At 39.9% G+C, this 17,110-nt stretch overlaps 1 non-coding gene across 1 annotated transcript; it reads left to right on the top strand.

The window, feature by feature from the left end:
* The first annotated feature begins 757 nt into the window (after nucleotides 1–757).
* trnat-cgu lies at nucleotides 758–831 on the top strand. The gene has a single exon. It is a non-coding gene; the product is annotated as a tRNA-Thr (tRNA).
* The last annotated feature ends 16,279 nt before the right edge of the window (nucleotides 832–17,110 follow it).

Genomic DNA, 17,110 nt, shown 5'->3' with positions numbered 1-17,110 from the left:
AGCTGATCCTTGGTGTAGTCCCACCTCCACCTTGAACTCCTCTGTCTGACCTACAGCACATCTCACCACCGTCATACTTCTCTCATTCTCATTCTCATTCTCATACTTCTCATTCATACATTGATTTTTTTATTATGCATTTTATTTTATTTGAATGAGAGTTTTATAAGTACATTTTGTACAGAAAACAGTTAATAATAGAGTATAATTAATAGTATAGTATATGTTCCATACAAATTTACTGGCTGTCAGACACTCACAAGTTGCCCATGTGTGCGCTGAAGTTGCGCCCTGCCTCAGCGAATCCCTGCCTTTAGTGGCCCCCAGGCAAATTGAGTTTGAGACCCCCTGATTTACATCATAATCAACAGGCGCTCTGGTTTAGTTGGTTAAAGCGCCTGTCTAGTAAACAGGAGATCCTGGGTCCAAATCCCAGCAGTGCCTCTAAAGAAAAGTATCACATATGTAGCAGCATATCTGTCCATGCTGAAGGCCCAGAAATCAAAAGTCTCCTTTCTGGTAGAAAATTACTAACATATTTGTTGTTAATGGAAAATTATTGAGTTTTTTTTTAAATTAGTTTCTTTTCTTTTTTTCATTCTTACTTTAATTTTTTTCAAAAAGATGTATAAGACATTACAAAAAACTTTAGAAGACAGGCAAGTTTGGCTTAAAATTTTTGTATACCAAAGAAAAAACGTTAAAATCATTTAATGTATTCAACGATTGTGAAAAACCATTTACATTACCATTAATAGGCGCTGCGGCTTAGTTGGTTAAAGCACCTGTCTCGTAAACAGGAGATCCTGGGTTCAAATCCCAGCAGTGCCTCTAAAGAAAAGTATCACATATGTAGCAGCATATCTGTCCATGCTGAAGTCTGAAAACAAAATTATCCTGGTAGAGAAATGCTTACATGCCATTAAAGGAAAATCAGTGATTTTTTTTTTTGCTTATTCTTACTTACATTTTTTTCAAAAAATTCTGGCATTACAAAAACATTAGAAGACAACCAATTTTGCCTTTAATTTATTGTATTAAAAAAAAGAAATTTTTAGATGTATTCATGGATTTTGAAAAAACATTTACTTCATTGTCATCAGGCGCTGTGGCTTAGTTGGTTAAAGCACCTGTCTAACAGGAGATCCTGGGTCCAACTCCCAGCTGTGCCTCTAAAGAAAAGTATCACATATGTAGCAGCATTTCCGTCTATGCTGAAGTCTGAAAACAAAATTATCCTGGTATAGAAATGCTTACATGTGCCATTAATGGAAAATCTGTATTTTTTTTCTCTTTTTTGCTTATTCTTACATTTTTTTCAAAAAGATCTGGCACTACAAAAACATTAGAAGGGAAGCTATTTTGCTTTTAAATTATTGTATAAAAAACAAAAATCTGGATTCAATTAGTCTTAAACTGTTGAAAAAATAAAACCATCATCTCACTTACTTAAAAACCCATCCATCCATCATTGCATCTATCCATCAGTTTTCAATCTATCCATCAGTCCATCCTTCACCCATCCCTGCATCTATCAATTTTTCCAGCCTTCCATCATTCTTCTGTCATCTGTAGATCAATCTATCCATTCACCGTTCTTCCATCCATCCGTTCTTTCACCCATCTATCCATCCATTACTTATTCTATCCATCTTTCATGCATCTCTCCATACTTCATCGTTCTATCCTTGCATCCAACCATTCTTTATCCATCCCTAAATTAATTATTTGATCCATGTATCAATTTTTCCATCAGTCTTGCATGAGTCCATCTATTCATACCTCATCCACCCATCAATTCTTCAGTCTATCTATCCATGAATCCAATCTATTCTTCAATACATGCATCTATCAATCTGTCCATCTTAATTCATGCCTACATGAATAATACATGCCTTCTTCCATCCATCCATTCTTTCACCCATCTATCCATCCATCCATCCATCCATCCATCCATCCATCCATCCATCCATCCATCCATCCATCCATCCATCCATCCATCCATCCATCCATCCATCCATCCATCCATCCAGTCTTCATTCATGCCCACATTCCTTTTTCCATCCATTTATCCATCCATCATTGTGACAAACATTTTTAACATTATTTTATGTTGAATTAAATCATTATCTGAAAAGAACTACCACTCATAAAAAAGTGAACACTAAAGAAGTTAACCTAAAAAGGGTAAATGTTTACAAAGTGCAGTCTGTTCAAAACCAAAAAATATAAGATCAACTGACCTTAAAAGCACAAAGTCAAGGTAAAGAAGATGTTGGAAAATGAAAGATGAGTAATGTGTCCTTAAATGAAATGTGAACTTTCAGAAAAACCTGTGGTTTTCAGGGTTAAAGTCATGGTTAGAAAACAAGTTTTAAGGAATGACAAGGTTACACAAATTCCCTTTTTGCTGCAATACACTTTGGAAAAACAAGCTGCAGGATTTTTTCTCTGCAGTTGAGCACTTCCATTGGATTCTTCTACTTTTTTATCTGCTGACAGAAGTCAATAAAATAATGGCAAAGTCAAGAAAAAACTTTTAATATACTTAGAATAAAAATCAATGCTTAGAAGACCAAAATAAATATGCATCCAGCAAACACAATTAGGCCTGTATTGAATATTAGAAAGACATCTTTGAAATCCTTCCACTGTTCAGAATTTTTCAAGGCTTTGAAATATTATTCTCTTTTGTAACTATTTAACCGCATCTGCATTTTAGACTTGTGAATTGAAGGATATAATTGTGTATTGAAGCAAATTAGGCAGGAACTGCATCACACTTAAAATCACAAATACACCCAACAAATGCTTCTTGAAGTATTAAAGCATATCATTATGTTGAAGTCAAATTCGCTTTCCTTTTCATTTTAGCAGTAATATAAAAACACATGCTTAGCTCCCCTCAAAATAAAGTGTCTCATTGAACGGCAGGTTTGCTTATTTTAAATCATCTCCTGTTCAGTTGTAAATATTCTGAAAGAATGTACTTAGTTACATTTGGTTACATACACACAGTTACATTGGGATTTTTTTCTTTAAAAAGCATTGACACTGTAGTAGCTCAAAAAAAAAAGAAAAAAAAGGTCTGACTGTCCATTAGACCGGCTGGAAGGTCAAATAGTGATGCTTTCTCTTTCTAATGATTTTGTAATCAAAACTGTGACAGGTAAATTTAGAAACTATTTAATCCTGATCAGATGCTTGCACATTTTGTGATTGAGGAAATAAAACTATTTAACTTATTTTCAAAGACTTTTTTGATGTTTCCTATGTGTTTAATCTGTGGAACAACTAAATAAAAATTCATTTCAGTTCTGATATTTTACAAATCATTACAGAGCTATGTAACTTAGAATGTTTCTGTTATTCCTTGATATCCTGCAGGTTTAGAAATTCATTTTTTTTAAAGTTTTTTTCTTTACTTTTACTTTGTATTTTTATCACACTCCTCTGGGTTTTTACAAATAAAAATGCATTCTTTTGTGTTTACCTATTTGCACAAATGTAGTGATGTTATTGACAATCCATCCTTTAAACAACAGTAAAAGTATACATTTGCTTTTAGCTTTGACGGAATTTGTTAAAGCTTTTTTTAATACAAACGTATCCTGACATTTGAGCAAATAGAGCGGATTCTGTTTTTAAAAAAGCGAAAAACTGAAATGCATTGCTTTAAAAATGCTGAACTGAGTCCCAGAAAATCATCTGGGAGAAAGCGGAGCCAGAAGGGGTATTCAAGGAGACAAACTTGCAAAGAAAAGTGAGAAAAGTCTCTAAAGTTCACCAGAGTTGATCTATGCTATATGTTAGGGCTGTGCCAGTAAGGGTGAACTCAAAAAAGTAGAAAAATATTCCCGGAAAAAGGTTCTTATGAAGGAGCAGCTGCAGGAAATTGTGAACAGTAACAGTGCTGTGTGTGCAAGTAGATCCAACTGCACCAAGGGGATTGCTCCCCCTGCAAATTTAATGGATGCAAAAGTTGAAAGTGCAGATAGCACTCTGCAAAGTCATTGGATGATAATAATGGAAGTACGGGAAACGTGTCATAAAAAGTGATTACTGGGGAACCCACCTTCTAGAGACCTGAGATCGCCTTGACAGAAAAAATGTGGAAAAAACTGTAAGGTGCCAGTAAAAAGATATCAAAGATTATATAATTCAATCACAGCAGGAAGTTTCAACTAATGGCAGAGATACAAATCAAATTCTAAATTCACTTATCATCCAAAGCAAACAAAGAAAAATCCAAACTACAGCAAAAGAAATGCTGGAAGGAAGAAGAGCAGAAGCCAAACACCAACTTCTTTTGTTCCTACATACAAAGAGTAAATCAGATTGTCGAGACAGCTTTATAGGAAAAACAAAATCTATGACACCATACTTTAAGCACTGATTATGGAAGCACAAAAACAAGCATGAGTGCAAAAAATAGAAAGATCTATCACTCTAGGCAAGGTTAAGGCTTTGCAAACATGCTGCAAAGAGCTTTTAGCATGAAGCAGCTGGATTTAAAGACACACAATGTCACATTTTAGTCATAAAACTCTGTTTGAGATGATTGCATACTGATCTGCTGCAGTCTGACCAGGTCCACCTGAATGATGATTTACCTTCAGCTTTTGAAAAGTAAAATCATTGATTCGCCCCCTTAGCCTCTTCCAACTCCAGCGTTCAACCTTACTGTGTGTCATTGTTATGTTCACCTCTGTAACAGGCTATCAAGCAATTAAATTGAATATGGGTCAAGAGGGCTGCACAATGGTGTGGTGGTTAGCCCTTGTGCCTCACCACAAAAAGGCCCTGGTTCAAATCCCATGTGTTACCTTTCTGTGTGGAGTTATAATGGTCTCCTCATGTGATTTCCCTAGACACTCTGGCTTCCTCCAAAAACATTCTCAATAGGTTGATTGATGATTCCAAATTGTCCCTAGATGTGAGCGTGTGATTAGGTGGGCGTGTGACAGACTGGTGACCCGTCCAAGCTTTGATCCAAACATAGCTTTGTTAGGCTCCAGCAACCCTCTAACCCCAAGACAGGTCTAAAAGATTTAAAAAACATATGGATGTGTAGGGTAGTAGAAAGTTAAGGCAATTAGATGGTGTTAATACCCCATGATTTTGCATGTTTTGTCCTTTGGGAGATACCATAGCCCAGGTAAGATTTGAAATTCTTTCCCTTTGGATTTCAAATCCAGTGCCCACACGGTGGCCGAATATTGCACAAGAATGCAGATTCTTGAATCTGCTTTTAGCATATGGTGTCCACACTGGACTGTTGCTACACAGTACTACCATATATACCAACAGTTGGAAGAGGCTTGGTGTGAAATGTCAAAGTGGTGTGAATCTTGCTTTAGGCTTTTTCTTTCACTGCTCTATTTACATATATGAAAGACTTGGTGTCATAGATTCCAGTCGGGCACAAACCACAATTATTAATTTCTCCTCCATGATCAATTTTTAAACAATTGGCAATTCCGTAAATTCAAAAGGACACCATCTACATGTCACTACCAAATCCAAGTCCCTGATTGGTCAAAGTTCCACTGATACAACTTTCAATGAGCGCTCAATGGAAACGTGTTTTGTTCATCTACAGAGCCCGAAAACGGCTTAAAAAAGTGTGAAGTTTTGAACGCGGAAGCCAGAAAACAATGTTTACGCAGGTTTAACCCTTGTGCCATCCTATGACCCCACCCTAACATTGACGTGTTATTCCTACCATGACAAAGGTGGATAAAGGTGGAAAGATTTCATGTAATCCATGGACACAAGTGAGGATCACAAATCATTGAAGAAAAAAGTTCAGAGCACTGTCTTGTGGGGTCTAGATGACCCAACTCCCAATGTTAAAGTGCCTAGGATACCACAAGGGTTAATAGACTTTTCATTGAATGTGGCTCGCTGTGAAGCATCAGAATGATCAAAACCAGGTGTAGCATCACAGGTATTATTACAAGAGGGTTGTACTAATGGTACAGATGGATGGATGGATGGATGGATGGATGGATGGATGGATGGATGGATACATTTAAATCATAAATTGTAATTATTAGCTACCACATTAGAAAAGGAAAGTTCCAAATTTCTCTTGAAATGCTGCCAAGTATTCTTGCTGGAAACAACTCGATTTTAAATCAAAAAACATTTCTTAGTTGAAAATATAGATTTATTGCTTTTTTTATCATAAAACAAACAGTGTATATGTCCCCAAAAACTCAAGAACAGCATGAGGGCACAAAGTTACTTTTTGTTGCTATGTTCTGTCCGCGGGTAAGGCTTACAAGAAACACCATTCTTCATAAGAGAAGCCTTGGAAAGTACACATGGCTGGTGAAGGTAGCTGAAAGAATACAGAGAATGACAGCGGCTGAAGGTATACAAAGGTCTTGGGTCTGTCTGTAAGATCCTCATCCAGAGAAGTTTAGTTCAAGAAACCACCGGCAAGATCTGAGCTAGAAAGCATCAACTGGCAAAACAAGAGGTTTTCCTTTTAAATATATTTTTATTTGCATTGGGAATCCAGAGAGAATGCTCTAGCTATTTTGAAATGTTAGGGTATTAATGGTAGTTTGGGAAAAAGGGAACAGGTGCATTAAGTTCTGAAACTGATCAACTCTCTTCCACTGAGCTGGTTCACACAGCAGCATAGATCAAGTTTAAGTTAAGTGACCTTTTAACAGATGACCTTTGAAGTGGAAAACCTGTTAGAAGATTTAGCCAGCAACTTTCAAATTCACTGCTTTTTGCCAGTTTCCAGCGAAATGCCTTACTCAGAATATCCCCATGTGAAGGGATTGGATCTTTATCAAAACAAAGCTGACCTTGCTAAAGGGTAGTACCAGATGTAACCTTTTCTTTTCAAGTTTGGGAGAAACTGAATTTATAAGATGCCCAGAACTCTCTGGCTTGACTGATGCTGTTTCTCTTTTTTTCTTCTCCCTGTACGACTGTGATGATACACAGAGATCAGACTAAAGTGATGAGGGAAATGAGTCTTGAATTAAAACACTAATGTCTTCTTCTCAAAGTCACACGAGTTCAAAACCCCCCTCACATCACAAATGGTTTTGTTTAACAAATCTTACAGAACTCTATTTTGCTGCTTTGTCAGGTTGCACCAAATCAAATTTGCATTATGTGGTATACAGCAGCAAAGAACACATGGTTTTCATTACAATGACACACGAGTCACATGACGTTGTGAAAGCTCCTTCCATGAGGGGCAGCAGTGTTGACGTGAAAGTGCTGAGCCTCTTTTCCTAGCTTTCAGAATGTTTTGTTTGTCCTCATTAAAAACTATCCATACTAAAAGAAGCGTTCTATTCCATAACTATGACCGCCACTTTATGTAAGGGTGTGGGTCATCATAATTACAGAACAACCCAGACTGGTATACCCAAGAATCAATTAGGTTTGTTGGGATGAAATATATGCACTGTGTGGGGATTATCAACCCATTTAGGTGCTGGACTCTCCGAAGCAGCCTCTGCTTTAACTGCTTCTTCTAATTGTGTCCCAAGATAATACCCAAGCTGCACAGTTATTTGTCCCTCTAAATCAGCATGAGTGCCGATATAGAAAAGAGAACGAGGACAAAAATCTATGACTCCAGAGTCGACTGCATTTGGACGCCCATGTGGAGTTCACAGGTAAACGTAGTCTCCTCATGAACACAGTATATGTGTCTATTTGTCCATCAGTCCATCATGGAGATGACTATCCACCATGGAAACAAGGTCTAAGGCTAAAATTAAGGCGGAAAAGTGAGTCAAATGACAAAGGCCTTGAGAGGTGCAATGGCAAAGAGATACAGCCAGATGTCCATCTATGAAGCTCAAAAAACTGCCAAACAAAAGCTCCTGGCCTTGACCAACTGTCCAAAGAGGTGCAAAAGAGACAGTGAAGCCAGACGGATGGCTAATGGAAGGGCGAACGTTCCTAATCCAGAAGGATTCCTCAAAAGATGCAGCCCCATCACACTATTGGCTAAAAACCTGTTACACTAACATGGAAGCTCGGTGGCGGGTGTATACAGGCTTTTTGAGGGTGAAAAATCTGGGCAATCTGTGCAGGACATGAAGGTTACTTGCAGGAAAATGATTGTAGACAACCAGGTGAGCTCATAAGGCAAAATGTTCTTGCACATTTTTTTCTACAGGCATGCTACAGGTGACAGGTCGAAGAGAACACTCAAACAACACACGCTGACACACACACATGGATGGCTGAACTGTACAAGAACAACAGTACTCCATGAACCTTCATAGGAAACTCAATTAAGTTAAGGAAAACCATCCTTGAGGTAGGCCATTTGGACAAGTGTCCATCAAATGGGGAATGTACCAAGGAGATACTCCGTCATAATAATGATAATGGATTTTTTTTTCAATCACGTTCTTTTTATGGCTAACTCTTCAAGTGCCTCAACATAAAGATTAAAAAACAAAAAAAAAACATAAAAGCATAAAATAAGTAGAAGTTGTAAGTGGTGGTTTATTTCACTGAAGAGTCACATTTCTGTGGGCTTCTGTGATCAAAGCTACCACGACTCAAAAAATAAAGAAAAAAAGCATGTTTGGAGAATGAAAAAGGAGTAATTAATGCTGGGTCAAAATACCAAAGATAGCTGCCAGAATTGGTACACAAAGAAAAACAAACTATAAAAACAAGCTATTTTTACAAGGTTGCTTAACTAGTTGATTGTTTTCCTGCTGCAAAGGCAGTTTTACAGCTCAGCTTTACACAGTGTTTTCCTGCTTCTTTTACCAACTTTCAAGATGACACAGAGGTGTAACAGAGCTGAAATGAGGTGTTCATAATCAAGTGAGCAAAGGCCATTAAGAGGCTGCGTGACTGCAGCTTCTATAATACAAAAAAAGAATGAACGCTGTTGCACTCAAGTTTTCTGCTTTGCCAACAAACATGCTTATCTGGAAAAAAGAATGGTCTCAAATCCGCTTGACGGTCACAGCTGACAAGTCAGAACAGAACTGCATGCCAAGAACAATTGAAAGTGTCTTATTGCAGGGCTGCTGGAAAAAAATCTCTTTTTTGTTTTTTTGTAAATTACAGAGCCGGTGTTGTTAGCTTTGTGCTGTAAATGTTGGGGTTTCAGGTCTGGAGTGAAGCTGTGCTCTTGCTATGAGAGTGAATTTGTGTTCAGTAAATACCATCTACAATGATAATAAAGTTAAAACAGTTGGAAAAACTTGATTCTCCCCTCACAGTCCTTCTGTGCTTTATTTTTCTTCTCAAAAAAGTATTTAAAGTGGAATATGTTTTTTACAGCAGATTTTATTTACCCCTCGGGCCCTGCAGGTCATAGCTGCATTTTTGTTTAATTTTCAACTTGACTTGCAGTCTTTAATATATGTAAGATTACAACCTACACTGACCAAAAATATACATGCAACACTTTTGTTATTGTTCCCATTTTTTATGGTATGAACTCAAAGATGTGAAACATTTTCCACATACACAAAATAACCAGTTCTGTGAAATATTGTTCACAAATCTGTCTAAATCTGTGATAGTGAGCACTTCTCCTTTGCCAAGACAGTCCATCCCACCTCGCAGGTGTGCCATATCAAGATGCTGATTAGACAGCATGATTATTGCACAGGTGTGCCAGACTGGCCACGAGAAAAGGCCACTCTGATGGACTCGTCTCCTGAGTCTGGCACAGTGTCCACCATGTCCTGGAACTCCGGGGGCTTGGCCTTCTGCTCCTCCATGCCCTCGAGTGGCGCGACCGCATCTAGTTGGTCGCCCCAGCTCGTGCCTGCCACCTCTCTCCGAGTAGACTCAGCTAGCTCTGGTAGTGGGGGGCTGGTTACCCCCAAGACCCCCCTTGGTGCGCTAGTCTGCGTCTCAGGGTCTTGAGGGAGAGGCGCGCACAATGCTCGCAACTAGCCGGAGATGCTAATGTGTCCTGGGCATGTTGCAGCCCCAGACACGCAGCACAGGCAGAATGGGTGTCTGCCCCAGCAATTTTGCTGCCCCATGTGCAGGCTCTAGGCAGAGGTCTGACCGTCTCCATGGCGAGGAAAGGTTCAATTACTCCAGTTGAGAACGAAGCGCGAAACAAACTAGTATGGTGGCTAGTTGGAACGGGTGCTGTTTGGAGACAGACCAACCGCGTAACCCAGACAAGCTTGAGTAACACCGACTAGCGTTCAGCGACCGAGTTGTTAGCTCGCTCTAGGAACAGTTAAGCTAGCTTCGGATACTACACCTGCCATCTGAGGATGCTTCTGGGAGCGAGAAGAGGTGTTAGACTGAGGAGAAAAAGATGGCGTCAGGCTCTTATACCAGGAGGAAGTCCTGCATCCTGAGAGCAGACGTCACCTTTTGTCTGCCAGTCAGGACTGGCGTAATGTAAAAGAGCTTCTGGGGGACAGCGCAGGGGGCGTGTCCCATAGTGAGATACCGAAACGAATGTTGAAAGAGAACCGGGGTTAAGTTCTTAACCTAACGTTTTGTTTTATTGAGGGGGTCAGGGGACTTAGACAACCAGTCAGTATCTGGTGTGACCACCATTTGGCTCATGAAGTGCGACACATCTCCTTCGCGTAGAGTTGATCAGGTTGTCTATTGTGGCCTGTGGAATGTTGGTCCACTCTTCCTCAATGGCTGTGCAAAGTTGCTGGATATTGGCAGGAACTGGAACACGCTGTCGTATACGCCGATCCATAGCATCCCAAACATGCTCAATGGGTGACATGTCCGGTGAGTATGCTGGCCATGCAAGAACTGAAATGTTTTCAGCTTCCAAGAATTGTGTACAGATCCTTGCAACATGGGGCCGTGCATTATCATGCTGCAACATGAGGTGATGTTGTTGGATGTACGGCACAACAATGGGCCCCAGGATCTCGTCACGGTATCTCTGTACATTCAAAATGCCATCAATGAAATGCACCGGTGTTCTTCGCCCATAACATATGACTGCCCATACCATAACCCCACCACCACCATGGGCTACTCGATCCACAACATTGACATCAGAAAACCGCTCACCCACACAACGCCACACACGCTGTCTGCCATCTGCCCTGAACAGTGTAAACTGGGATTCATCCGTGAAGAGAACACCTCTCCAACATGCCAGACGCCATCGCATGTGAGCATTTGCCCACTCAAGTCGGTTACGACGACAAACTGGAGTGAGGTCGAGACCTGGATGAGGACCACGAGCATGCAGATGAGCTTCCCTGAGACGGTTTCTGACAGTTTGTGCAGAAATTCTGTGGTTATGCAAACCGATTGTTTCAGCAGCTGTCCGAGTGGCTGGTCTCAGACGATGTTGGAGGTGGACATGCTGGATGTGGAGGTCTTGGACTGGTGTGGTTACACGTGGTCTGCGGTTGTGAGGCCGGTTGGATGTGCTGCCAAATTCTCGGAAACGCCTTTGGAGACGGCTTATGGTGGAGAAATGGACATTCAATTCCCTGGCAACAGCTCTGGTGGACATTCCTGCTATCAGCATGCCAATTGCACGCTCCCTCAAAACTTGCGACATCTGTGGCATTGTGCTGTGTGATACAACTGAAGATTTCAGAGTGGCCTTTTCTTGTGGCCAGTCTAAAGCACACCTGTGCAATAATCATGGTGTCTAATCAGCATCTTAATATGGCACACCTGCGAGGTGGGATGGATTGTCTTGGCAAAGGAGAAGTGCTCACTATCACAGATTTAGACAGATTTGTGAACAATATTTCAGAGAACTGGTTATTTTGTGTATGTGGAAAATGTTTCACATCTTTGAGTTCATACCGTAAAAAAATGGGAGCAATAACAAAAGTGTTGCATTTATATTTTTGGTCAGTGTATTTTATGACCGATAACAACAAACAACACACAAACAAAGGTAATCTCTGTTATAATCTGCTTTCAGCGCTCTTCTTTATTTATCTTACAGATTTGGGCATGCATCTTTTCTGTCTCTTTTATGTGATACATCACTGATTTTACAGTTGTTTTAGAAAAATAACTAAGCAATGCTCTGACATTTCTCAGCTTCTGCTATTAAAATTCATCCTTCATTGTTTTGTTCTCGCTCCTGACCCCTTTGTCTATTTTGACCCTCTTTCAAGTTTAACGTGACTGGGGTTGGGGTGGGGTGGACTCCTGGGTGGTGGTGGGCTGCTCGTCTGGGGCTGGGGGTGGTCTTGGTTTGGGGATGACTCAGCACTCTCCCACATTTTTTTTTTTTAACATTCCATTATCCAGCCCAGCAGGACATTAACACTCACTTGAGCACAGGTGTTGGCTCACCTTTGCATGAATACTTTGCGTAACTAAATGAAATGTTTTATCTTTGTTGGTTTGTGTGCCTAAGTAAGTGCGTGTAAACTATAGTTGTTTTGAACATGTTGACACGTTTGTATGGGAAGATTTTTGGAGCCTACATGTAGGTTGGTACCATTTGAGAGTGTGTGGACAGGCCCCGCCCCTTTTAGACTAACACTTACACCTGACAGTAGATTATAAACTTCCAGCAACTTGCTGCTTTATGATTCTACCCCACCCCCTTCTACAAACCTCCTTTGATTTCCACCCCCCCCCCCCCCCACACACACACACACACACACACTCTTACATCTCTCTCTTCTTCACTCCTCCTCGTTTTTACAAATATACTCCTTGTGAGTCACAAGATCCCTTATTGTAACAGTAAGATATGTCCAACAAAAGAGGCCTTCAGCTCATCTCATTTGTTTACTCAGCTTTTGGACAGGACCAATTAAACGAAAGGTTTAACGTGAACAAACCAGTCATCACAATTCAACTGTTACACATCTAGAAGTAAGATTTTGGCTTGTTTTTTTTCCTGTTTGAAACTATGTGAGCCTTTTGACCTGTGTAGGCTTCAATGAGCTCAAAGAAGAACATTTTAAGAGAGTGATAGAAGTATACTGTCCTCTCACTTCTGCCTGTCATTAGAGAATTCTCTGCTTGTGTTGTCCTGTTTTACAAAGGTTTTTCTCGCAGAGTCAAAGTTCAAAGCACCAGTAACCCTGTATTACCTGCCTGTTGGCTTATTTTGTCTTCTCATAGTGATCTCTCTCCTTGTGTGTCGCCAAAGGTCCTGACACACCTCCTCCTTATCAACAACAGCTGTCCTCTCATAAAGATCTTACTGTAATTAGGGCTTTTGAGCAATCCTCCTGAGTGTATGGTCAGTTTAATTGATCCATCATAAACCCCTAACACTCCTCCTGTCCTTTCCTAGATTGAGGTGGCATGCACAATAAAAACCTTTTGTTGATCCCCAAAGGGGATGTTTAAGCAGCACGACAGGACCGAAAAACAAGTCAATAAATCTAAAAATAAAACAAAAGCTGAATTGTTTTAAAGGTCTGTTTTAAAGGTATCTGAGGTTTGGGTAAAATCTGAAAATAATGTGATTTTCTAACCCATTTGGTGCGTTTTATCAAAATTGTCTTCTTAGACATTGGATGTGTTTGTATTATTGAGTGATTTTATCTTTTTGACCTGAGTTATGAACTACTCGCAAACCTTGCAAACCTTTTGTGTTTGCAAGGTTAGGGAGAGACGCTTTTATTGAAACCTTTGCAGGACTACCAGTGAGGGAGTTTACTGTTCCATAGATGCTCCTCTTACCCCCAGAATTAACACTTCCATCTTTATTAGTAACTATACAGAAATGTATTTATCATACTTGCCTGCTCTCGCTTTCTGCAAGAGCCAGAAAATAAAGATAAAGCTCAAGACAAGAAAGATAGTGCTTTTTTTCTCTTAAACAATTTCCCCAAAATATTATTTTTCTTCTCCTAATAGAAATTCATGTGTCCACACCATTGGACACAATGGGACACCATTGTGTCCAATGGGACCATGGCTGTCCAATGGTGTCCCATTGGACAGCCATGGTTAAGAGTTAGAGCAGTTAACCTCTGTTTGGATGATTGCACGGTCTTGCCCATACATGCTTTAAAGTGTCCTTCTCCCATCAGGGGTTGCCACAGTGAAACAACCCTCCCTTGAGGATGGATTGCACGGTTAACTTGGCAATGTTTTGTGCTGGATGCCCTTCCTGAAGCAACCCTCTCAATCCAACTGGGCTTGGGACCGGCACAGCAGCAGAGAAGGGAATTGGGAGCAGCCTGGAATCAAACCCTGGTTTCATGAATGGAAGGCGCCGCAAACCAGCACGCGCTAACCGGCCCCCTAAAATGATACATTAGTACATTGCAAAAAAGACCCCTCCGAAATAAGTCAACAATTGTTACCCCATTGGCAGATTTTCTTTAAGTAAGCAAAACTAAAACAAATCTTCCAATTGAAAAATAAACGTTTTTTTAAAGAAGAGGTTGCCAGTACCTTAAAATAATTATTTTGCCACTAAAAAACTTTCATGATAAGTTTATTTTTCCTCTGAGACAGAAAAAAGACAATTTTTCTGGAAACAGGGTTCTTTTTACTTAAGATTTAGTTTTGTTAGTGTGTTCATCGCAGATTTTAAAGTGCACTGTTGTTGTACAGTCCAACTGTAGGCAAAAAGACCCCAGACTTGTTTCTGCCTGGATGGATTTGGTTGGTGTGGTTAAAACCTCCTTAATTTAACCCTAGTGCTATCTTAGATGACTCCACCCTAACACTGACGTGTTCTCCCTACCATGACAACGGTGGATAAAGGTGGAAAGATTTCATGTAATCCATGGACACCAGTGAAGATCACAAATCATTGAAGAAAAAAGGTTCAGGGCACTGTCTAGTGGGTCTAGATGACCCAACTCCCACTGTTAAAGTGCCTAGGATAGCACAAGGGTTACTGCAGCAAATTTACCAGATTTAAATATAGAAAACGAGAGGAGCTACCTTGACAGGCCCCTCTTGACTGGTTTAGGGCTGTTGGGTTCACTGGAATTGATGCCAACTCAAAGAATAGTGTTAAAAGCCACAGACTGACATCTTCTCAAGCTTGTTGAAGACACTGACAAAAACATTAATCACTTAATTTTTTCTGCCTTCATTTGCTGAAGTGAGCTGTGAAGTGAATCCAGTTTTCACTGAATCCATTTTTCCATCCCCCATCTTGTGATACAGTTCTCTGTCCATCACTTGTTTTCTTTGTTTATTCCAGTATATTCCAGCATGAATAACCCAAGAATTGGGTTAGATAAATAACTCGTGTTTTAAGAGTGTATAATTGTAGGACTTTGATCATTTTTTTGATCATGTCTTTGAGTAGATTGAGAGGTTCCTTCCCATCAATTAAAAATGTTCTTTATTTGATTGGAAGGTGCTTTCTTGGAATCAGCCTTTGTCCTGTTTACTTTCTCCTCCCCCTTCAGTCACACCAGGTTTAGGTGCTAATGATCAGCAGCTGTGTTTTGCTCATTTATTTTCATCCTAAGTATTTTTGAACTTTTAGTGAGTCTCCGTCAGGTCATTTGCTTTCCCTCTTCTTGTTTGTCACGGTTTTATGGTTTTGTCATGTTTTGTTTCATTTGTTGAGTTTCATGTTTTTGCGATGGTCTACTGCACTGTGGGTCCACCGCCACCCATTTCTGACGTAAATATAAATCATAGAAGCAGAATGATGCGTTTCACACACTAAAAAACAGTCGGGAGGCAGAAAATGACTCCTGACTTTTAGGTTTGACGTTTGAAGTGAAGGTAGGCGTGTGGGATTTGCAGAAAACCTTGCATGAATCCAAACATGTAAAATCACATTTGTAGTTAAAATGCTGCAAGACAGAAAAATGACAGCATCTTTGAAAAAGATGAACTTGTTTACTTCTTGCAGCAGCTGTTGGCTCTAGTTTTGTCCATACATGAGTCAAATGTTGCTCATGAGTGCTTTTTGCCGAGGTGTCTATAATTAAATGGTTGAAGAGCATAAAAGCTCTGAGTGCTGTGCACCTTCACAGGACTTTAGAGGGAAATGAGAGATTATATTACGGCTGTCAAGGTCAGTGGTTTGAAAAGGCGACACAGTGCATTATGCATTCCTGCATTTGGCCCCATCCCATGAGAAGTGTGAAAATAAAATTACCCCCCCCCCATCTCGGCAGCTCAGATCATTGAATTTACTGAAAAGCACCAGAGCAGACGTTTACTCAAGTGTTTACTCTCAGATTGCATTTCTTAAATGTCAGAAAATGATCTCTTTTTTTATTTTTGGTCTTGTTATGATCTCCACGGTTGTGCTTTGGTTTCTGTGTCGCTCTTTGATGTTGGGAGTAAAAAAAAAAACAGTGTTGTGATAGAGGGCAAAACATTACATTTTTCATCTAAAGCCCCTTAAATGAGCCCTGGCTCTCCGAGGACGTCTTGTTAGCTTATCATTCACGAAGAGCTATTGCAGAAAAAGACGTAAATCTCACAGCAGTACGGAGGCAGCAAAACAAAACGGGGAAGGTCACAAGAACAATCTCTTAATGCAAATGACACCCCTGACATTCCCTTTATTGCTCTGCTCGTGGCAATGATGAAAAAAAAAAAATCAGACACTGATAAATGGATATATTTTGGTCAAAACACAATATTAAATCGCCTTATATTAGTCTGTGAATCGTAAACTGAGTTTTTGTGAAGCTGCAAACTTGTTTTTGCAGGACAGGACACTTTATCTTCCAACAGGAAACCAAAAACAAAAAAGAAAGGAGGTTGAGGTGAGCAGGTTGGGCACCACATCCTGAGAGTCTCATGTGCAAGGGAAAGATTACGTTTTATTCAGCCACACTCAAGAAAAGACACATTGTTCTGTCTGGGGAAATGTCTTCCAGCCTCCCAAAGCTCACCGTGGTGATAATGGGATTAAATGCAGTCCCTGCAGTTCAGCTGCCTCTGTAAAAGTAACTTTTAAGGCTCTCATAAATGTAATTTGCTCTCTCTTTGTTGTCGCAACTGAAGTCAAAAACTAGGAGAAATTTAACAGTAAAGCAAATAGGTGAACAAGTCTTTTTGAGCATGAAAAAAAAATGTAGCTTTCCAAAGTTTTGGGCAAGAAGAAACCAACAAATCGCTGTAAGAAGCTTCTATTGGTGCAGATCTGAACCTTCAGACATAATGTCTTGTTTCAGGAATGAAGGAACCAGAAATGTATTTTCATGCTCCGTATATGGAAACTTAT

This window comes from Oryzias latipes, chromosome 10 (genome assembly GCF_002234675.1).
Source record: "Oryzias latipes chromosome 10, ASM223467v1".
Taxonomy (NCBI): Eukaryota; Metazoa; Chordata; class Actinopteri; order Beloniformes; family Adrianichthyidae; genus Oryzias; species Oryzias latipes.
The sequence above is the reverse complement of the archived record's forward strand: the minus strand, read 5'-3'. Positions and strand labels throughout refer to the sequence as shown.